At 36.8% G+C, this 24,745-nt stretch overlaps 1 protein-coding gene across 4 annotated transcripts in view; it reads right to left on the bottom strand.

Moving 5' to 3' along the window:
• The window catches only part of NELL1 (neural EGFL like 1), a 284,792-nt gene that overhangs the window by 165,610 nt on the left and 94,437 nt on the right, over positions 1 to 24,745 (bottom strand). The window lies entirely within an intron of this gene.

Raw genomic sequence — 24,745 nt, 5'->3', positions numbered from 1 at the left:
TATATAACAACAGTAACCATCTCAACAGCAGCTATAGTGTTACCAAGAGCAAAACGGGAATCCCTCACCTTTCTAAGATTTTTAGTGAATAAACATTCCCATACACAACTGCTTGAACTGTGATCCAAAAAAATCCTTTCAGATGGAAACATTTATCTCCTCTGCAGCAAATAGGAGATTTCTCTTAGTAACCTGTTCACACATCAAGTGTCACCTCTTTGGCTAATGGTTTAGATCGAAAGAAAGAACACACCTCATAATGTACATAACCAACTGTGTAATGCTGCTCAGCAGGGAAATATCCCTCCTGTAACACTGCTGTGATTACCTTATGCCTTGAAGCATGCGAGCTGATGATCTTTATCTTACCTTTCATAACTACAAATGCTACTACTGGTCATAAAATTATTCAAGCATTTCAAGAATTCAGCCACAATATTTGATTTGATGACCTCCTGCACTAGGGACTAGCAGGAGTTCACCAGGCATTCAATGTCTGGTGAGTCATTTGTTTTAAATTACACTTCTATTTTCATATTGTGGAACAGGATTAGAATAACCTTCCAACTAAGTTTCACTACAGCCCTCATCAAAAACTGTGAGCAGCTAAATCAAACCTCGCTTAAGGGCTTTACTGTGACTTCAACTTATGCTATATGGCATAATAAATCCACTCTTGCAGGAGATGCCAACACCTTCCCACCTAAAGGAGGTGGACTAGAAATGCGAAGAATGAAATATCCCACCTCCGTAGCTCTCCACACGAGCCAGTTCTGCCTCTGCACTTTTCTGCAGGTTTGTCACCATTTCCCCACTGCTTGCAAAACCCTGCAACATGGGAACAGGGTCTCTGGGAGAGAGGTTCCTGGGCCACAACACCTTTTGTGACAATCCTTAGCTATTTGGTCTAAGTAGCACTTCTTGTTCAGGCAAGTGTTGAAAGGGACAGTTTACTGTTAAGTCCTTTCCTTTTAATTCTATTACCTTGGAGGCTTAGGTGTGAAGAATATGAATATCCTCGATTTCAAAAGAAATTCCCACATCTTTTTCTTTGCTTATTAAGATACAATAGTTATACATTAGTCTGAAAAAATAAGCTTTTTTAATATTATTTTTTCCAGGTAGCACAGAAGAGGAAAAGAAAAAAGCAGGCTCAGTTATTAAAGAAATAGCCCACTTCCTTCTATCTACCCAACTTGTTGTCTCCACGGCCACCTATACACATATGCACACAGGCTGTTTTACATCCCAGAACTTAACAACGGAAACGGAACCGATTGGAAAAGGAAAAAAAAATAAGCAGGTATTCTCAGCAAGCAAGTCACATGTCTGAAAATTCATTTCCTATTAAGATTATGTAAGTGAAGCCAGCTTGGCTCAATCACACTTGTATATCAGTTATTAAAGCAGATTCTAAAAGAGACAGAATGGGCAAAGAGGATAGGTGGTTTCTATATAAATTGAATAAAATAATGTGAAAGCTTACTCAGAAACTTACTTATCTAAAAGCACCTTTCAGAAAAAAAGGATATTTTATCCCCAAAATCAAACTGCTCAGTGTAGAATATTCTATAAAATGAGCATCTGTCAAAGAGATCAAAAAGACACCATTTCTTTGCCAGTGGTAATGTATTTAAGAGGTTGCTTGCTAGCAAACTGCCATGGCAACCACAATAGCACCTGGGGTACAGCGTTCTCCTGAGTAACAGAAGACCTTCCCTCGAGAAATTAAATACTTTTGCAAAGGTGCAACAAAAAAGTAATTTTGTGTACAAGGAAAGTAACTTCACTACAGCCCCTTAACTCCAGAATTGGGTTCCCATCTATTATTCTGTTTCTTTACCTAGTAATATCTATATTAAGCCCAGCTATGATTACACAGCACTGCAAACGTGTGCTTTAAACATAAACCAATCATTCTCCACTTAGGACAATCCAATGCTTTTTGGAAAGAAGTCAATAACACTAGACGCAAGTACAATTTCAAAAACAGAATAAAAATGGGACACAGCAAAATGGCCAAACCCACTTACTACCCAAGATACTGAGGCTAACAGACATTAAAAGAGGGCCATAAGGTGGCGTGTATCTTACTTCATAGCTTTGAAGGTAGCTTAAATTGAAAAATGAAAGCTGATATCAATATTTCTTTGTGCAGTTTTGAAATATTATACCCAGAAATAGCCTAACCCAACCTAGTTATCAAGGGACAGAGGAAGGAAAAGAAAAAGGAAAATCTCAGCTATAGATTTGTGTGCACATAAGAATACTTTTATGCATTGAAAAAAATGCTGTAAATAGAGAGGGTTTTTTTCTGTTGAATTGACCAACAGTGCAGATGCTTTAGCTCAGCTCTTTTCTACAGAAGACTGCATGTAGCGATTAAGTCAGCTTTTGAGAAGAAGCAATTCAAAATTCATGTTATTCTGAAAATTAAGTTTATATAATGCATGACTCCTGAGCACATTCTACCTCGACTCCCATTTTTGGAGAAATTATATTATACACCACCACCAAGTTATAACACCACTCAGAGAAAGCTTCCTTTCCTTTGCTTTTCTGGCTTTCCTTCTGTTCTCCATTTTCAAGGCTAAGTGAGAAAGAAATTACATATATCATCTCAAGCAACAAAAGGGAAAATACCGAAAATAAATAATACTGCTGACAATAGCAGACACCAATTATTTTCTTTTTCTGATATGCGAGAAGCTTCCAGTGCTTTTAACTTGCAATTTATGAATGTCGCTGACTTTTGTGTTTCTAGCAGATTCACTTATTGTCATGCTAACGTTTTATTCAGTTCCTTCTATTTTCCCCCCTACCAACACCTTTTACCTTAACTTTAAAATTTTGCTTGGAATCACCAAACAGGCTGGTGTCATCAATAACAAAGACACATTGGAATTTGAGAGATTAAACATTAGTAGGCATGCCCACCTTCCACTTCATTTAAGAGGGTATTTTTGTGTGCTTTGAGAAGATGAAACAATAATCTGCTCTAACCAGGCATTCAGGGATAGCATTCACTTCTAACAGGTATTCCTTGTTTTGTTGTTTTTGTTTTTCCTTTCAACTTTAAAACCACAGTTTGACACATCATTAGAGACTTACTATTAACAGGTACCATACGGAAAAGATAATGAATATATACAACTTACATGTTGACTGATTCTCTCATCACTGTGTCAAAAACCTACAATTAAATCAAGTATTTTCTTTCAACCAGATTTCAGTATGCAACTCTTGAATCAAGAATTCAGTGCTTTGATTTTTTCATTTTATTTTAAATGGAAGAAGTTTAAGCCATACAAGATGGTGAGTACTGAATTGGAGCAAAATCCATGATACTGAAATGAAGCGCTTTGTAAGCATTTTGAACAAAAACTACTGTTCACTCCAGAATATTTGTTACCTGAACTTCTGTTTAACTCACAACTGTGTGATCTGCCTCGCCCAACATTCAAAGCACAAGGCATCTACAAAAAATAGCAGTTGCTTATACAGAAGATAAGATCCTTTTTTTATTCTAACAATGTAGCACAGGGAGGTTCCAAATACAAACCAACTTCCTTCGAGCCTAACAACCACAACCGACAGTCCAAGTCAGGCTTCAAAATCCAGAAGGATCTTTTACCATCTTCACCAATATGCGTAATTAATACATTTCAATCCTCAAAGATACTCTGCTTTAAATTTCAAACCGCTTCCAAGTGTGAGCTTGATTAAGCTATAAAAAGGGATGATACTTGTGACAAACCCAATGCATTTCAACAATGACTGAATGAACACAAGGGGAGTAAATTATGATACAGCTTCTACATAGTATAAAGATGACTCTAGCTTTCTTTGCACCACTACAAAATGAGGTTTTATAGTAGAAGTTACTGCAGCCAGCAGGAGTTGCAAACTACTTAGGGTCCCATGCACAAGAGTTTTCTAATGCCCTATATCCAGAAAGTCATGATCCCACCAAGTGCAAAGTTTTCTAGACAGTATTTTCAAAGAGCGTAACACCCATGAAGTGCAAAGCTACAGACTGGCGAAGCCCTTCACCATGTGTTCAACTTTAAGTACCTGAGCGGTTCCAGATAACTCAGAGGGACTATTCACAAGATTAAAAGCTAAAACCAAACCTGACTCAGCTACCTGAACTGAGACGTAGGAATCAGACTCTGAAACAATGGTTCAGTTGCATCAACTGAGCAACCTCCTTCATAACTCCTTAAGGATGCAGTGATAACAATAAGCTTTTATACAGCAATGGATACTGTCAATAACATATATATAGTTTGAAGCGAGAATGAACATTATGGGGAAGTCCTAGCACAGAAGTTACTTTAATCATTATAGGATACAGGATGTTTTAGCCTTTTCCATCTTTCATTTGCCGCTGACGACCCCATAGTTATTTTAAGATACTAACAGATAGCTAACACTCCAAAGTTAGCTTGTGATATGCATTTTGTTCTAAAAAAATTTCTCAACTGTTTACGAAAGATGAATTGCTACATTAATACAATATTATTATTACACACTGTTTACAGAGTTAGTCTTGATGCTCGTATTATTTAGTGCTTTCACCTAGATAATGAAATAAAGAGCATACAGACAAAATTTACCAGGGATGGTAATCTGGCAGCACTTACAGGAATGGTGATGATGGAGACAAGAATTCCAAGCAACCTTGACAAACTGGAGAACCAATTTCTTAAACCAGAATGCAATTCAAAAAGGGAAAGGTTATGTGTGTACACATAAATAATAAACTACACCGATACTGGATAGGAACAAAAAAAAAAAAGAGCCATTTTGCAAAAAAATAATTGTCTCTCAAGGGTTTTGAGAGTCAGTGTATATCAAATGGTCCGATGAGTCAGTATCATACTGTTGCAAAATTAGGCAATCATGAAAGATGCACAAACAGTAATACATCTTTTTGCTCCCCTCAGCATTGCAACACATTGCTTAGAGCATCTCCTCCAGATTCAGACACTACACGTCAGATTTGGACTCACTGGAACAAATCCAGGAAATATCTAGACAATAAGCTAATATAACCTTCACTGAAAGATCTGGGGGTGTTAGGTTCCAAAAACAAGGACTCATGGTAACAATCTTTAAGTGCATAAAAGGCTGCTGCAAAGAAGTATAAAATAGTCCATTTTAAGTATCTATGGTGATTAGGATTGATGCTGCAGCATACATTAGTTATTAGAAAAAGTTATCGAATGGTAAGAGCAGAAAAGCAGTTGAACACATTTCTGAGGGGAAGCTGTAGAGTTTCCATCTCTAGAAGTGTTTTAAGACAAAGTTAGACAAACATATGTCAGAAAGTGGTTTTGTTAAGCTAATCCATTGCTGAACAAGCAAATCATACGAACCTGATCTCTCAGACCTGTTTCCTATCCTTCAGCACTGGCTTCTCACGTAGGGAGAAAAAAAAAATATAGGGAGAAAATGACAAGTGAGCGTCATTAATATTATTGTTCACTCTTCATAGCCACATGGTTCTGCCAATGCACCTGAGCATTCTCTGCCCAAACAGGGAACAACCATACAATCAACTCTTGAAAACTTGTGTGAATCATGGAAATTTAACCCAAACACCGTAACAGAAAAGCAAATAAGGGAAATATCAGCTTAAACCCAAAAACTCAGTATATTTTTTATAAGATATATAAAGATATACATATATACACAAACACTGACAACAGTCCCTTTTCCCCCTTCTGCAGAAAGCTGTTTCTTTAAATTCCCCTTGAATATGATCAGCAAACAGCTGTTTGAGGTATAAATTACAAGAAATTATGAGGAACTTAATACAGTTCCTCAGGAGCCAACTTCAACAGCAAGATAACTTCAATGAGTGGGTGGAACATCCACTGGCATTTTCACGTATCTTAGATCTCATTATGGAGGTGAGGCTGCAGAAGTAGTGTGGTAGGTGCTAATTTGGGAGGAATGGGTACAAAATCTTGGATACCAGTGTTGATTCTGCTTAGACAGTGTTGTAATGGATAAAACATACTACAGACTAGAACTCTGTGCTGCAAAAGTGTCCCCAATATTCTATTTCAAATGATCTGTGAAAAACTGGAAGGACTTCTGAAAGACCTTGGATCTCTGTAGGTGGTAAAAAAAAAAAAAAAAAAAAAAAGCACTTTTTAAATCCAACTCATGAAACTTGGCATTAAGAAAAGAGCATTCTGTTCTCAAATGGAATAAAAGAACTCAAACAACCAAGCTTATAAATACTCCAAGGCAAACAATTTCAATTTTAACTTCTGCAAATTTTTTCAAGTTACAATATAAAGTTACTCAGCCTTTAATGAAGACAGTAAATGAAGCATGAGCCATAAGACAGCTGAATATTACAGAAGTCTGATGAAATTCAAATTCCAACATAACACCAGATTCTATTGCTTCTATTTCAAAATGAAGTTCCTACTTTCTCTTGTTTACTGCTTCTAAAGCCACCAATCAGAAAACTCATTTACCTGCTTTTGTCGTCTCAATGGAGGTGAATGAAACATCACCCTTCCAGAGAAGAAATACCAGTACACACACAGGCATATATTTCTAGTTTTCTTTCACTGGAGATTTTTGGCTTTGTTTGTTAGCTAGGTTTTTGGCTTTGTTTTTTGTTGTTGTTCTTTGCTTGTGTGTTTTCCACCCTGGATGGGGCTTCACCTTTTTGAAAAATTAAATACAATAATTAAGGACAGTAGTTAGATATTGCACATGGCAATTCTCTAAACAACGCACACTGAAATTGCCTATTCTTGACGCCCTTATTTCTTATCATCATCTTCTTTCAATAATCTCAATAACAAGTTTCAAGGATGTTACTCATACATTTAAATCATCCACCACTCAAATATACTGCAGAGGTCTCCCTCATCTCCTTAAAATTAATCCACATTGCAACAAGTTCTCCAAATGTGCTGTAACATTTAGAATGGAAGAATCTATCTTATGCACCTAACTTAAGATCTTTAACTAGGACAGCCCTCAATTTACCTTCATTTCTAATTCCAGGAAAACTGACTGCATCAGCTCATAATATGAGCGCATTCATAAATCACACTTATTGATTTTATTTATGGAGATATATAAATGAAATCTATTTGCTGGAATGAATGACCTTTTCAGTAGACAACAAACCTCTGAAAAGGCTTGGTTCACTTCAGCTTATTTTCGTCATCTTTAAGGATGGAAAAATTTATACGCTTTCCTAAATTAGTACCCTAATTTTGATCTTTATGCTGAGCTGGCCAAGAGCAATGCTAAACTGACACTTCAGATAATTACTGCAAGTGTTTACTCCTTAGGGTATTAATAAATAAAGCTTGTCTCATATGCACACACACACAGTCTTTCCAAATATTAGAATTGTTCAGTCAAATAACATAGTGGTAAATATAACAAATGCTTGGGTCTAAACTGCTATTTTAGAGGTCACTAAGTATTACTAGCTTCCTAAGAAGTTTCTACACCAAAATCAGTAACCCTAAGACAGCATGGGATTCACATCGGCGATCCAGCTGAGTGGGAAGCTGCCCACATTAGTTGACAAAAAACATAACGACAAGAGTTTCAATGAAATTCTGTGTCTCCTCAAGGCTAAGAGGACTCACTCCATTCAAACTTACGTCCACTTCACATTTTCCTGAGAACTTAAGCACAACAGGCCAAAGCGTGTAGGCTCCTAATTCCTACTTAAGCACTTAAAACATCCGTTCAAGTCATGAGAATTTAAGGATTTAAATAAAAGATAAAGATCTGAAATATCTTTAGGGTTTGATCCTGCCTTCCTCCCTTTCTCCCTCCTCCTCCCTCCTCCTTCAAAGGCAACAACTCTCCCACCACCACCTTTCAGTAGAGGAGAAAGCAGCAGTTTGTTGTTTGTGCTACAGCCTAGCCATTTAATGTGTTCAGACAAGCTTAGTGTCCAGGTCGCTCGTACACTCCGGGGGATTCAAACTGCCATTTCCCCAGCCACCATTCCAGCAAGGTAAACTCATCAGCAGGTGAAGTTAGAGCTGGTTTATGTTTGCTCATAAGAAGATTCATCAGGAAAGAAGAAAATTTGCCTTGCAAGGCTCACGGCCAGGGCATTTACCAAGGCAAAGGAAAAGCACTGACAGCTGGTCTCTAGTATGAGAACTGTACGTTTTATTTATGTTGTGCTCATTTTCATGCTTTAACTGGTATGTAATTTGTATGGAAGAAACTCAACTGTTTACTCCTCTTGATAAAACATATTCTAGCTACTAAAATTTGATCCTCTTGACAAACAAAAACAGAGCGATTGCTTAGCTGGGTAGCCTGGAAAAACTTTTGTAGAAGTTCTTTTAAAAGATCTGGACCCACATGTTCAAAGCACTGTAACAACATACTGAAGATAAGAGAAAACAGAGAAACAGAGAATGACTTCATTTCAGTTGCCAAATCAGTGAACTGTGAACAGATATGTTCTGTTATGATTTTAATAATAGTTTCTTATTATATATTGAATTCTTGAAAAAAAAAAATAGTTTGCTGACCTTAAGAACAGTATCTAATGTGACTGATGTTAGTTTGTTGTTTTTAATTTAATCAACACGGTAACATTCAATGAACTAGGCTGTCAGCTAACAAAGATGTGCAGATAACTGTCATTTGAACTATCAAAGTAAATCTCAGATAACTTGATTCAAGTCCACCTCACTCACTCAAACAGCTCTTTATTCATGCCAAATAGTTCATGCAGTTTTTGCTTATTTTTTCATCGGAAGCAAAAACGTCTGCTTTTTTTTTTTTATCTGCCTTGCAAAAAGTGAAGACTTTAAAAAAAAAAATGTTGGTTGTGATCACTTCCCTGTCCCTATAGCAATCAGCAAGTAGCTATATCATTATTCCTTTGTGAAACTGACTCCAGGTACCCTGGGAGACACGTTCATGGGATGCGGCATGTGGGGAACTGTGGCAACACAACAATGCCATGCCCCGGCAATCAGCTGCCTTTTTGTTGGACCACACTGAGCTCCGGTTTCACTGAAAGCAAAGTTTAAGGAACCCATGGGGAAACTAGGAAGCCTTTTCAGTAACTTCTAAAAAATAAGACACAAGAAAAATCATGTCAATGCACAGACAATGGAAAAATGATAAACGGCTTGGGAAAATGTGTGTATTCTGCTTAAACCACTCAGAAATAGCTTAACTCTCATGCCACTCCCATCAATATGCAGGTGAGCAAGCACAGTCAAAGCAGAATGCTTAACAATTTACTTCTAGTCCTAGTGCCAGTGACTAATGGGTAAAACCACTGGTCTAAGGTGTAAATATATGTTTATTGTAGCATACAAAGTTCTCATAAACCTTGGCTATAAATAAAAAAAAAAAAAATACAAATTGATGCAAAGTCTACACAGGTCACCTGTCCAAATGAATAAAAGTCAATCACAAATTGAGACTCTGGGGATTGCATAAAGTTGGATGAGACACTTAGGGGAAAAAAATGACTGTCACCCTTTGAAAGGAATGATACCATTTGCAGTAAGTGATAAGTCAGTAAACAATGCAACAAATACAGTCCAAGTGTACTCAGTACCTCTTTGACACACGGTTTGGTTACAGCACAGTTTTGATAGCAGTTTTATTTTATGCTTTCCATTAAAAAAAAATAATAATTATTATTTCTATCTGTCAGGCTTCGTAAGCTCTACTACACTAAAATGAGTTTTTGTTTGTTTCTCTGTTTTAATTATTGCAACATGAGTATAACAGACAAAACAACAGCCTAAAGGTACAGATGTATCTAACATTTAAAATATACTAGTGTATAAATATTCATGAGCATGCGTGCAGTGAGGGATGATGCTTCTTTTCATAAATAAGCAACTCCTATAATCAAAGCTTAGAACTATTTTAAGCACCTTTTCTGGTGCCTTTACGTTTAGATTGCAAACAGCCTTCAGAACTGTTCTTCCTCACTACAAAGTGACTGAGGTAACAACTCATGAATCTTGGTGTGAGATAGTTGCAGTCCTTAAATGCTAGCAAGCAGCACACCAACTGTTAAGTACGTAATGATTCGATCATAGACTAACAACTATTCTCACACTTACCACTCTGTTCACACGTCATTCGATCTAACCATAATGGTTAGAGTTAGCCTCTAAGTACAGAGGAACATGAGAACAAAACACTGCATTTAAGCCAAAATGTATCTGAACTCTTTAAGAAATGTTCAGTTCATTACTTCACAGCTGCAATCCAAGTATAATCACCACCTCACTATACACCAAGGACTCTGCTCTGTGATTCTGTCTTGCAGTACAGTGCCAGATGCTCACGGGAGAAAACTCAGAAAACTTTTAAGTTGTACGTCAATTGCACATAGACTATCATGTCCACACACTATTACCACAAGCCATCTCACGAGCAATAAAGACACCAGCATACAAACTGCTGAGCTCAGCACCAGAGCCCAGAAAGGCTACGGAAATCAAGAAGCTGTGTGCTGCAGAGAAGTCCTCCCAAGTCTAACCAATGCTACTTCTCATGTCAGAAAATCAGCAGAAGTGAAACAGCAAACAGCTTTCAGCTCTAGCTTCTTCCTCAGTGGCCAGCATGGAAGCAACACATGGAGAGGACATACTGCATAGCACTAATCAGCCCTACTCTTACCATTTTTCTCTGTTGAATCATGTGGCTCTATACAAGTCAATACATGACTCCAAGTTCATATCTTTTAGATTCAACAAAAGATTTAATCATACCTTCTCTATACTTTCCTTGACTGGTGAACCATTTTCTATCATGTTTGTCTTCACTGTTAAGGGCTACCATGGACTTTTCCAATTTTATCTATAATCATTCGTTTGACACCAAGAGGTTGACTTGCAACTAGAATCAGCTCATGACAATCACTTTGGACAATTCGTTGCTAAAAACAACCGAAAATCCCACAAGCACAGTCAATCATTCTCTCACATTGTACTTGAGATTAGCTTGGAGTTAACAGTATCACTACAAGCATATAATTCCGTTCAAAACCTCCTTGGAATAATCCTTCACCATGGTACCTAAAAACTCTGACAAATTCTGCAGCTCTCCCAGGGGTGGAAGGGAGCTGCTACTCCCTTCAAACAACTGCCAGCCCTTCGGAGCAGGATGGACAGGAAACCCTTGCTGAGATCTGATCTTAAACTGGGCATCAGGGGCTGCCTTCCCTTGGGGGCAGGCTGGCAGCTTTCATTCAACAATTTAGCACAACTCCCTGCTTTTCAGAGAGAAATACACCTCTGCCTTCCTTTCATTACCATAACCAACACATCAATGCAATTAAATGCAATTATTCTAGGTTTACAAAAATATATTTTAAAGCAAAACCTACTCACTTAAAAAACAGGATTCTACATAATGGGAAAAAAAAAAAAAAAAAAAAGGAGCTGTTCAAATCGTATTCCCACATTTCCTTTTCCCTCCCACCTAGAATACTGTCTCTCATCTTACAGTTGGATTATAAAGCCTACTGGGAAAGATCTCATTTTCATTATACATCTGAGTAACACCTACCACAGTGATAGCCTGAATGCAAAAACAGAAGTCCTAGACACTGTAAAAATAAAAGAAGCTATATGATTATATAGCTCTTCTATCTTTAGATCTTCCCATGCCGTACGATATATACACACTTACTGATATATCTAACCATGAGTAAGAGAAGACCCCAAGACTAAAAGGGGCCTAGAGCTAACCTCTATCTACAGTGGCTTTTCTTGAGGGAGGCTGACTATAAAACAAGCGAAACGGAAACACTGGAACTTTAGTAGCATACCACAAGCACATCAGTCCAGGTTAAGTTAATAATATGTAAACTTCTACAAATGTACGGGTGTTTTCCTATCTATACATTTAACAAAACATTCATATTATTCCTTCAATTCTGCTAAGAGTTGCATGACACAGATATGACACAGCATTTTAGCCTTGCTTTTGTTTCAACAAGTACAACAGAAATATATTTGCAATTTTTCCAAGAAGTGAAGCATTTTTTCTTGATAGCGCCAAGCAATAATCTAATACACCCCACTACATAAAGCCAAGCTATGATAAGACATACAACAGACATACGTTAAAAATATCTCCTAGGGTATAAATGCAGCCCTAATCAAGAACATCAAGAATAGCATCTAATGCTGCCACAGTTAAAACATCCCTAACTCGGTTTATCCCCTGTAGCTCCAAACTGCTTAACAGGTGATAAAGTCATTCTATTTACAGGACAAAACACCACCTGCCATCATATGTACATATATTTCAAGGAAAACAACACCAACTACCTTACATTAGTTGTTGGATGCTTGTTTCTCTGTCACAACAAAACAATTTCAGTATCATGACTTGAACTTTATTATCATCTGAGGCTTTGAAGTATAAGACATTGAACTAATCAACCAGGTTATAGATTCAAAAACATTTTTTCAACTAATTCATTTTCAAAAGGCAAGAGACAGCTCATTTCCCCCCCGAACCCCTAGTCCAGAAGAAGCATATCATGCCAGTGCCTCAGATATTCAGTCCCAGACTGGATGCCATCTCAATCTGCTTCAGGTCTTTCTTTAGAAGGACAGTGAGTTACTAACTATACAAACCTATACAAATTAATAAAATACAACTCATTATTGCAAATGGACTGGTTTTCCCCCAAGATTTCTGCTTTTCTTGCAGCATCCAATATGGACACTTCCTAGCTGTCTGCAGTTTTCTCAGAATCGCCAACTCCTGAAAACATAATACGCTTACTGATTTCACAGTAGTCAGAGATTATGGCTGTAAAAACAATGGGTGAGAATTTTTAGTAATAACACCAAAGGAAGAGTTCTCAAGTCAGTCACTTTAGCATTAATTAAAATACAGGAGAAACTACCAGGGAATGATTTATATTCAAACGGGATTATGGCTAACACTAAAATGTTTACAAAATCAATGGGAACCTAGCACAAAACAGATACAGCTCCTGGGAATTCATATTGATTAGATTCCTGTCTTGTCCAAGATACAGTTTCCTTTTCCATCTTCCTCATTAGTTCATTTCAGGATTTATGTGAATTGCAAAAGATATGTAACCGAGCTGCAGTTATTTATTTAGCGTTAACTAAGCAAAAAATAATTCTACTCACCTGAAATGAAAATTCATTTGTTTTGCAGTGCTTAATGGGAGAGGATGGTTCAGTCCACCTCCACATTCATCATCTGTTGCACATTAATGAATATCCAATAATGTCAATACTAACTGAGAAACAACTGCCAGAATCTGTTAGCGCACAGACAGAGGTGAGTTGCCCCTTCCCCTGCATGCCCATGACACAAAAGTACTCCAGCCAACTGGCACAGAATATGCAGTTTCCTCCGCTGGCAAATGCTGGATGTCTTTATACAACCCGAGGTTTTGTTGCCTTTTAGATAGAACAGCAATGACAGTAAAAACAAAGACAGCGAGGTGCTAATTACTAAAAGGTATGTTGGTGCACTGCAGACATTGTGTTGACAAGCATCAGCTGCCCTATCAGCCACAAAGATGTGTCATGTTTTACCCAAATTTGATATTACTGTTTGTACAGAAAAATCATTATACGAAAACCACACAGTTGCAGTGCCAGGTTCTGAATTGATTCTCATAGCAAAGCAAGACTGGAAATTGTGCCTTACATTCTTTCATAAACTGACTTCAGATTGCTGCTGACCTTTTCACAACAGCATTGATTCAACTAGCTAGACTGGAAGCCAAAAAGCAAATAAAGTCACCTCAGGGCTAACAGGTTAAAGCAAGCTGCAGAACAGAGCAGAAGGCCTGACCTTCAAAGGTTAACGTTACTTGTGCCAAAGTAAATGCAGGAAACTTTTCATTACCAATGCAATTGTTCTTACAGAGAAATTACAATTCCAGAGAAACAGCATTTATAACTGAAAAAAATAATTTGTGCACATGAACCAGGCCTCTCTAAAGCCAGAGTCTGTATCAGCCTAAATGTCAGTTACCCGGATACTAACATCTAGCAATGATCTTCATCTCCCCAATATATTTGTGCAGTCTTCATTTCTGTCAGTTAAGTTACCATACAAGTCCATATGAGCACCACAAAATCCTTTCTGTTTTGCTTAAGAAATTCACAATGGAAAGCAATGCCCATATTTTAGATGGGAAGGAAGAGCTTTGTGGAGATAAAATCATCAGGATCGCTCCTACTTCAGGAAACAGGAACGCGTTAATAACAATTTCAGTCCGCCACGGGATCCTCATTGCCCCAATGTTGTACTGTAATCTTTGAGACAGTTTGGAGAAAAAGAAATATAAGACAACTAGCAGCATAGTCAAGACATTGTGAAGCACAGAATTATCTGTGCACAGAATGGAGTTTTATTTCCTTATGGATGGAGACTGGAAAGCAAGGTCTGAACAATCAGCTCCTGAGAAAACAGCCCAAGTGGGAACAGCATCAGCTACTTCTTGACCATCAACTGTGATGATAAGGCCAACTTCATCATCTCTGTCCTGGGCAGCAGAAGCAAGAGCACCACCAAACTAAGTCTGTGTCTTACACATGGAAAGGGGAGAGTAAGTGCAGGGCAAAACAGCCATTGTGGAGGTCTGCTGCCCTGGGAAATTTCCTGCTTTACCTCTGCCTAGAGCCGGCCCTGAGGCAGCCAGTACTTTTTCAGTGCAACCTCTTCGAAAATTAGATCTCTCTTTTTGTGGAACACAGCACATCTCTGAGCTAACACTAACTCACATTCAGATCTGAAGGTGTTATTCTGTGTTCATATAATTATCTCAGCACTAATAGCTACCAATATGTACAGATATATTCTCTGGTGAAAGCTTGAAGGGAATACGTGACTCATAAGAATCAGGGAAACAAAATAATGAAAATGAGAGGTAAACAATCCTAAGAAAGATGAGAGAGAGAGATAAAGAGTTTGAATTTCAGGGGGAAGGATTTTGTTTGTTTTAGAGCACATTAAGCAAAACAATAATATATTTAATGCAATCCAAACAAAGGGAAAAAAAAAAAAGAATTAAAACTGAAAACATGTAAACCTAGGTCACATTTAACATAACCAAATTCATCCTAATCATTTTTTATTAACTTTCTTAAGCCCATAAGTATAAAGAAAATCATTTTCTACCTTTGAAATACAATGATCCCTATGACAACTGGTATAAGGCATATGCAGCTTTCGTGAGAGACTTCAGGACAAGGCATAAAAACCCGCAAAAATCTTCAACAGAACAAACAAAAACAATTTTAGATTAATGAAATGGAAGTAATCAGAAATAATGAAAACAAAAACAGTGATGCCTAATCGAGACATCGAAGGACAAAATTAAGACAAGACATTGAAGTAGTTCCTAGAATAACCAAAGGGGTTTTAGACACTTACCCTTTAACTAGGGTAACTGCCATACTAACTCGAAGAATGGCAGGGTACCTTAGTAGAAAAAAAAATTTGAATATTAAAAAAATGAAAGAGTCACAGATCAATAGGAAACTAACATCAGTGTAAGAGTTATCTTCAGATACTGTAAGCAATCTTGTACTCAGTTTGATTACTTGAATCTTTGTTTCTTTTCAACTTTTTTTCCAGGTTCAAAGAAGATTATTAAATAAATGTAGATGCCTTAGAAAAATGTACTTTTTGAGAGATTTTCAAAGACACCTAAATACCTAAACCAAATTTGTCTGTCAAAAATCTTACAGAATAAGAGGAATTGTTCCACAAATTAAATATACACTTCAATATCTTATTGCATACGCTTCAGTTGTCAATAACATATATACACTTCAATATTTTATTGCATACGCTTCAGTTGTCAATAATATATAGTAAATAAAAATAAAATATAAAAAAATTATTTCTTATTGTTTAAGCAGTTAGCTTACTTTTCTACACCTACTTCAACCTACTTCCTTGCATTATCATGCTGTTTGTTATCAATCACCGTCATCCAGTAAGCCACACAATACCCCAGGAAAACAACAAAGGATTTTGTTATCACCTTTATCAGAGTTTCCAAACAGGAAACCAAAACCGAAACACCTGCACAGAGCTACAGAAGGAAATAGGCAGATCCTACGTCCACAAAAACCCATGGTAAAGCTTCCTTTTCGTATTAGGACAGTGCAGTTGGACAAACCAGTTGCATTTTAAGTTTCAGTTCCAATATGGCTTCTCATGCGATACAGTAATACAGTAACATATTGTTTTTTTCTTTATTACAATTATAAATGTGTTTCCATAAATGAATTACACTGAAAAAGCATGGAACTGATTATTCAGAAATAAAACTTAATACAAATATATAAAACAATTATGCCTCAATTTCAGTAATGAGGAGAAACATGTATTAAAATTACTTAAAATTGCTATAAACCAGTGTAACTCGACTACATCTGGATTATATCAAAAAATGAATTCTTCTTAATAAAAGCAGAGTGGTTTGCACTTAAATACTCTGTACAATCAGTGCACCACTCGATTCAAAATTTATCTGGAAAAAAAAAAAAAGCCATATGGAGAAATGCCCTGATAGGATGTAAAGTGTTCATGCTGAAATTTGAAAAAGGACACAGAGTTAACCATACAGCAAATCCTTAGTTAGCAATAATTTCCAACAATTGCTTACCTTTTTTGCTTTGTTTTTATAATGCACATCGGTTTTGAATATGCAGAACCGTATCAGTAAGACACTCACTAGATCTTATGGAAAAACATGTCAGTACAAACTGACATATGTCATTAGACTTGTGGCTTGGTGGTGGTTTTTTATTTCTTTTTTAGAACAAATTTTCTTTTTCCATCTACTGGAAACAACACATATACACACAAAGAAAAAGGCAACAGATAACATTTGCTGAAATAGCCTTCAGTTATGCTATTAACAATGGCAAAACACATTTTCTATTAAAAATAATACAAAATAAGTATTTTGACAAGAAACTGAATGATTTCTCCATTTAGTATTTTTGACCAAATGTTAAAACTTAAAAAAAAAATATTAATAAAATAAAGTTCTAGGGAGAAGTTTATTTTGTTGGCATTTCTTGTTTGCTTGCTTGCTTTTGAAACTTCATGGTATACCAAGGCCTTGAATTTTAATCCTGCAACTGGTGAACACCAAATACCTGGTAGATGTCCTTCTCTGTATGCAGCAAAGCCTGTGACCAACATTACAGACCCTGGACACTCTAAGTTTCCTGGCTCCCCAAAATCATCGTCCCCCTAGCCTTTCACTTCCACCTTTTCTATAAAGACTCATCTCAGTAACCTTCTCCCAAACTGAGGGGGAGTGGTTTGGCTGCCTGTCCTGCAGCTGTCCTCACTGGCATCTCTACTCCCTTGTGGTTCAGTGTCTGTTCAAGAAGCACCAGAACCTCAGACTCATCTGTGCAAAAAAAAAAGTTGAAACTTCTTACAACAGTTTAAAAAATAAAGGTTTCTCTGACACACCACAGTATTCAGAACTGTTCCTAAAATCCTCCCTGAGGAGTGTGATGCTATTTTTTCCCATGATTCCTAACATCTTTGAGCAAAGTTGAACAAAATGACTTTCTACACATACTTGACTGCCTCCATTTCCTCTGGACTCAACCGATACTCTAGGGTTCAAATCAGAATCCTCAGTCCTTCGTAAGGGCCCTCTAATGAATTAAGTTTTTTCTTGCGTTCCCAAAACTGATTAGTATTTGGTGGTGGTGGGTGTTTTGTTTGTTTGTTTTGTTTTTGTTGTTTTGTTTTTCCTTTTCAGCTTATAATAGCTATAGGAAAAGAGCACAGCCCTCCCTCCTCTGGCCTGCCCTCGACAAACTCGTAGTTAAAATACCTAAACATCAGAGCTGTTCTTCTACTGACATATTGCCAGCACAGACCTTGAAGTAGCTAGAAGACATCATTTACAAGCTCATTTACACATGACCGCAGTTGAAGCCCCATCCAACAATGTGTTTATGAACAGGCTGTTATTTGGACAAAGGCTTCCACGCCACCAAAGCCACTGTTAAAGAGTGGTGGCTTGAGCATCAAAACTGAACATCAAGTTACTTTCAAGTAGCTGACAAAGTTTACAAGTACTAGTGCTTAAAACAGATTTTCTTCTCATTTCTAAACTTTCACCTGTGCTAAATAGTTACCCTCTCTGCACTCCCAAACACTGCAAGAAGTAGCCATAGAAAATTAACAGCATCTGACATCCCTCCAGTGCTCGTGATGCAAAATACAATACTGTACAGGATAAGAGATAACTAATCACCAAAAAAAAAAAAAAAAAGTTGGAAGGGACCTCAGAGGTTGTCTATTCCAACCTCCTTTAGAAAGCTGGGCTAACTTTGGACATCTGGTTACATAGGGTCCACCTAACCATAGGTGCACAGTTCTTTAAAAGTACAGCAACTGCCCAGACACAGCCAGAATACGTTCCAGAAACATCCTCCAAATCATGCTAGACAAGACTTGTTCAGTCATCCAAAATAAATGTACTGGCCCGTTACCGATGCGTGTTTTTCAGTTAATACTTTTGTTATTTAACTTGTTTCTTGTCAAGTTAAATATCCACTAGCTTTTAAAAGAAATGACCTTCCAGGTAGAGAAAAACAATTAGTGATGCACTCTAGAGTAATGATTTCCTTCACAAAACAGGTATCATAACAAAAGAAAAGGACAGCCAAAGCAACCTTATCTTGTGTTGATTGACATTTCCATTTCCTAGAACTTAAAACCATGTTCTCAAAATGTATTGCTCTTGCTGTTTTGTGCTATTGAAGCTAGTTGGACTTGGCTATAGTACTTAATCCCATCACTTCTCTCAAATGCCCAGACTGTACATATCAGTAAAAGCATCTGTACAAGGTATATTCAGCCCTTTTGAGTCCACTCTGTATGTTTCTCACAGCAGAAGCTACGGTTTCTGACTATCCTGCATTCAAAAGGGAATTCAGAGACAGTTCGTTTAGTATGCAACCCGAAAGATTTTAGATCAACTTTAATTGTTAATGCTCTTTGCTATTTTCAAGAGAAAACGGCCTCAAGATAATTTGATTTATACTTTCTAATATTAAAAAAAAACAAAAAAAAAAAAAAACAAAAAAAAAACTTCAAGGGAGGAAGGAAAAAATCTGATATGAATTCCTCTCTGAAGTGGGGAGACCTCCAGATGAAAACAGATGGCTTTGGAGCTAGATCAAATCCCAGCACCTAAGACACTGTTGCCCTGTCATAGCTTTTTCCCAAATACAGGGCCTCATATGTAGTCTGTGGCTAAAATGTGTAAGTAAAATATTTTCTTTGTAACACAAGAAGTCAATGAAAAACAGGACCCTATGACTCAAAAGCATTTCACTAGTCCCCAGAATTTCCTAAAACACAACCCACATGCAATTCTGGCAGTCTTCACGTTCACTTCGTAGGTCTGTGATAAAGTTGCTATTCAGTCATAAAAGTTGCTATTTGGTGTGACTCAAGTCTTTCGTGCTACAGTAGGAAAACAGTGTTGAATATATGCACACGCAAATATGTCACAGCTTTAAAACTTGTGTCATTTTTGATCAATTCCAGTTATGCTCCAAACTATATTTTAGAAGCTAAGTGCACAATTTTTAGCAACTTGTCTAAAAGTACTGGTGCCTTCCATTCAAGTTCAAACAATGTTTTCTTCATATACAAATACTTCAACATTTTATAATTCAGTTCAGCCATAAGCAAACTTCTGATGGTCACTTGAAAAAGGACTCAGACTTTTGTCTTTGCTTCGCTCCAACTGTTTGAGACAAATGCTTACTTAGTCTAAACTGCCACAGTTCCACTAAAAACTTTCAGCTTTTTCCTTCTCCATTGATGTCAGCAGAAATGTCAGAGTTTGCATGAGGTAAGGAGCTACTCTAATAATTTGAAGAAAGAATGTTGGCAATATCAGGATGCATACAAGGTCTTAATGGGTAAAGAGCAGCAAGAGCTCTTTCTGCTCACGATGACTAAGAAAGACTTATAATGCCACCATTTCTGGCATGAATTCCTTGCTCTTTCAGTGCTGGTACATGTAATGAGAACAATTTGTTACAAGGGTCATTACAGAGAAAGGATAATGATGCTGACCCAGCAGGAAGATACAATAATATTTCTCTTCTCCTACTGGTCAGCTTTTACAATTAGTAGCCAACAACATCACCAGGTTTTTGTTTAGCACATTTAAAAGTGAGATGAAGTTATTTTTTCAAAAGTAAATAAAAATGAAGGCTGTGAAAGCACAGTTTATAATGTAATCTGCTCCACATCTATTCCTACCTACCCTCCTCCACAAATCCAAAATTACAGAAATGTACCTCTGTCCCCTAATCTGGAGTCTTGGAACACAAAAACGTCTTGAGTTATCACATTGAAGGGGGAATTCAACTATAGATTGGAAAGACAGTGAAGACAGACAATGAACTAAAACACCAATGTTCCATTGTATACTAGAAGTCATTAGCTTATTCTTGGCAAAAGAAAAAAAGAAAAAATAAGGTAAAAAGCCAAAATTCATATAAGAGATACCCAATTATGTTCAATACAACTGAGGAGAACACTACTCTGACATATAAGTGTTTATTGAAGGGGAGACAGCATCCCCATGCCCCTCCATATGAACAAAACTCTCAGACACCTCACAATAGGTTTTTCATTGCCATTCTGTGGGGGTGAGATCTCCTTTAATAGCAATGATTGTAATGTATTCAAATGCAACTTACTAACATAAGAACTGACAGTTCCAAAGTCGAATTTCTTAGGAGCCATAATTATTTATGACACTTCATTACAACAACTCTAAAGCATATGGTTACCTTATTAGAAATTAAAATTCATTTTCATATAAATCTCAGCATGACATTACACCAAAAGAATTTAAGTTACTCCAGAGGATGGCAAGTAATTTCACTTATACTGTTCCACAGCTTGCTAGTTGGAATATGAATTTCAACTAATTTACTTTTAAGTATAAAAGCAGTTTTGATAACGCTAATAATCCATCTACGATCATATAGCGCATAAACATTTTCCAACAAGCTTCTAAATCTACTTAGTATAAAAATGTTGACATTTTTTCTTTGAAAACTTTCTGTCCACCAGCAAGCATATCATCTCTGCCTATCAATGTACGTAATTACTTTGGGGAAGGATGTTTGTTTCATTTGAAATTCTGTCTCCTTCAGTAACAGCTCACAGTGCAAGAAAACTGCAATCTCATTTACTAAAGCACATAAACAAAGTACAATTCGGGTTATATCACCAAGAGAAGGGACTTCCAACAATACATAGAATTACATACATGACTGGAAATTTAAAATGGGCGCTGCCAAGTAACTGAAGTCTTGAAAAGTAGATTAATAAGCATTGTTTAAAGAAACTATGAACTATATATACAAAAAAATGCTATTAAGTCCCACTTTTATGAAACAGGTGAGTAGTTTTCTGTTTTTTTTAGTTGTTAGATTATTTATTAAATTCCCACGTGATGACTTAATTCTGATTGAAACACTGCCATTGAGGTAGTCGTTGCAACAGATGGTGATCTCAACTGTAACACTTTCATATTCTCTTTTACCACCGTCCTCTTTGTTTTAGTTTCATATTGTATTCAAAAATACAATACATTTGCAATGAACACAATGATTTTCCACCAACAGAAGTACCATTTTCTTACCCTTATGTAATTTCACGAAGTATCCTGTGCATACACTTATGCATGTGTGTACATCTATACAGCACAGAACATAAGCTTATTACAGCATGCAGTGAATAACAATTGCAGAAAATACAGGCATCTTGTGAGAAAGATTTTTTGAGAAGACAACAAAGAGAAAAACTATCATTACAAGCTGATCCAGGAGTCAAGTCGATGGAAATGATCCAAAACCACAGACACGTATCACTGCCAAGAAGGTTTCTGTGATACCACATAATGTTCATGTCACCTCCCAAGCCACAATGAAGTGAAATTAAAACAGATGCAATGAAAACAGTGTGCGCGCATGTCGAATTCCACAATAGATTAATTAATTTTACAGCAAGAAAAGCATCAGCTGAGGTTTCCCATCTGACTTGTGCTGTGAAGGCATTATGCACTGCAGTTTACTTCTTACTGAGTTTAAACTGCTCATGAAAAGTTTTGCACACTAAAGAGTCATTGGCTACAGGATGTGAATGGTCAAAGAATTACACATAAGAGGTAAGATTTATGAAACTCTCTCATCTTCAGAACCACAGCAGAACTTAGATTCTACAATACAAGATTTCTTTGTACCTGTGTGTTTTGCAACAGAAAAACTTTTTTTTTTTTTTTTTGGTTTTTCATTAAAACTGTGCTGGTTTTTGCATTTGGTCTTTGCATTTCAAACAAGCCCTGATTTCTTCCTGATTTTGATGAGGATGGGGTCAACCGGAAAAAAAAAAAAAAAAAAAAAAAAAAAACATCTTTTCCCTCTGCATTTTGCTTTCCTTTCTATATGACTTTCAGAAAACAAGCAGGTTTTCTGCCAAAACCTCCAACAACGCAAGTATCTTCAGAGTGGAATTTTACAACATATTTACATATCTACCCTTCTGTAAACAGTTTCCTGATTATGTCCAACCACGTTCAGCTGAAATGAAAAGAAACAAAACAAAGGGATTCCGTATGTGTCTCGGACACACAAGTTAGAAGGAAACTAAATGCTGCTTTAGTTGGAAATTAGCAGCATAATCCTCAAGTTCAAAGCTTATTGTCTCAGACTGAGAACTAACTCGCCTTATGTATGTAAGTTGAACAATTTTCTTGTGATATCTCATTACATCACAGGAAACAATATTGTTTTGCAAACCTTAAAATAAAAAAAGAATGGGATCACCTGCTTTACAAGCTTAAATACTTATATAACTCACCTGCAGAGCTCTAAATCAAAGTACACAAAGAAGAACGAGAGAGAGAGAGAGAGAGAGAGAGAGAAGAAAAGTATTAGCCATAGAATTGTGTTCTTAAATAAGTGAGACACCAAGCTTTATTTAGCCTGCCCTCAGAGGCCTGGGGCAAAGAGCAGAGCTTCCACCCCCACCATGAAGTGGAGATGTCTCTAACCCTAAGCACGCCACCTGTCTGTCATGTGCAGTATCAGGTTGTGGCATAAGAGACCAGACGCCTAACAAGGGAGAAGAAGCTATAGAAGGCAGTATAGTGCATCAGACAGACGGTTTACCTGGTCTGTCCATGTTAGATGTTTGGGTCCATGCTCAGGGGTGAATAAGAGCTCATTTTTCACCCCAAGGCTCTCATGTTTCTCTCTTATATTAGCTTGACTCAACAGAATTGCACTCAGGTGTGAGATTAAAGGCAGCATTGATGAGGATAATGGGATTACAGCAACCTGTTCTTCATTATGCAGGACATAATTCTGCCAAATGTTATACTCTTTTTGGTGGGACTGCAATGTCCAAAGAAAGAACTAAGAAAGGTCTCCTGCAATTTAGATTGTTACAAACTCTATGAACAGCTATACTTCATCATTAGTCAACTACAGTCACCTATTGCCACGTTGACTTTCACTGTTCTAAAAACAGTCACATTCTCTTGAAAAGAGTTATGTGCAAAGTCACCTAACATAACTACGAGTTGCCAAATCTAGCCATTACTGGATATATTTTGTAATCAGGATTGTCCTGTTTCATATCATAAATTCTGAAAGATTTAGAAGCCCCAGGAAAACTTTGACTCTCATTCACACAAATAAATCTAGAATAAGAAAATAAATTCAAATATAATATTCACTCATATTTTTGAGGGTATGCTGATTCCGAAGTCTTACGCGTAGCCACCACATTGAAATACAGCCTTCCTCAATGCTACAGTAGACATTAGGCACAGACTTTACAGTAACTCTGCCTCTGCTGGGGGATAACACCTGCTTGCTCATACCATGGAGCAGCTTCTTTCTGGGTCTACTAAGAAACCCCAAACAGCTGACGTACATCAACTGCTTAAAACTTGAAATGAGTTTTATGCCATTCCGTTTCTGGCCTCTCAAGCATGACTCTCCAATTTGCTTTCATTTAGTTTCCCTCTTTCTGATTTTATGAACCACAAACTTGGACCCCTGTAAATTACATAATGATGAATTATATTGTAAAACAATAAATTATTTAAAATTCTTTCACTTCTTCAGCTGAATGAACTTCAGAAAAGACTGGGATTTTTGCTTTCAGGGCCTGAAATGGGAACAAAAAAACACGAATGTGATGATCACACTTCACCCTATCTGTGCCATCTCATTGCCACAACAAGATTTAATGAGCACTACAACTAGCATAGTAACTGCTAACATTAACATAGATAAGAATAAACATAAACAAAGAATTAGCATTTCAGATTATAGAAGTATATTCAAATGAGTGATTGTTAAACTGTGAACATATGCAGAAATGTTAACAACCAGCTTCAAGACATTCAGACTACTTCAAGAAATTATGTTATTATTTACAAAAATTCCACTTTTAGGCCCATAATTCTGGCTGCAATTTTAAAAGTTTTACAAGTCAAATGGACAGGAAGAGTTCAACAGTTAAGCAGTACAACAGCTATGCAGTATTGAATATAAAAAAGACACTGAGTTAAACAGAGACCAAATTCAGTCAGCAAGATCACAGAAGGATCTAGAAATTTCACATTAATCCTCTAATTTACATCCGTCTATTAACT

This window comes from Anas platyrhynchos, chromosome 5 (genome assembly GCF_047663525.1).
Source record: "Anas platyrhynchos isolate ZD024472 breed Pekin duck chromosome 5, IASCAAS_PekinDuck_T2T, whole genome shotgun sequence".
Lineage (NCBI taxonomy): Eukaryota > Metazoa > Chordata > Aves > Anseriformes > Anatidae > Anas > Anas platyrhynchos.
Note: the sequence above shows the minus strand (reverse complement) of the source record. Positions and strands in the feature narration are given on the sequence as shown.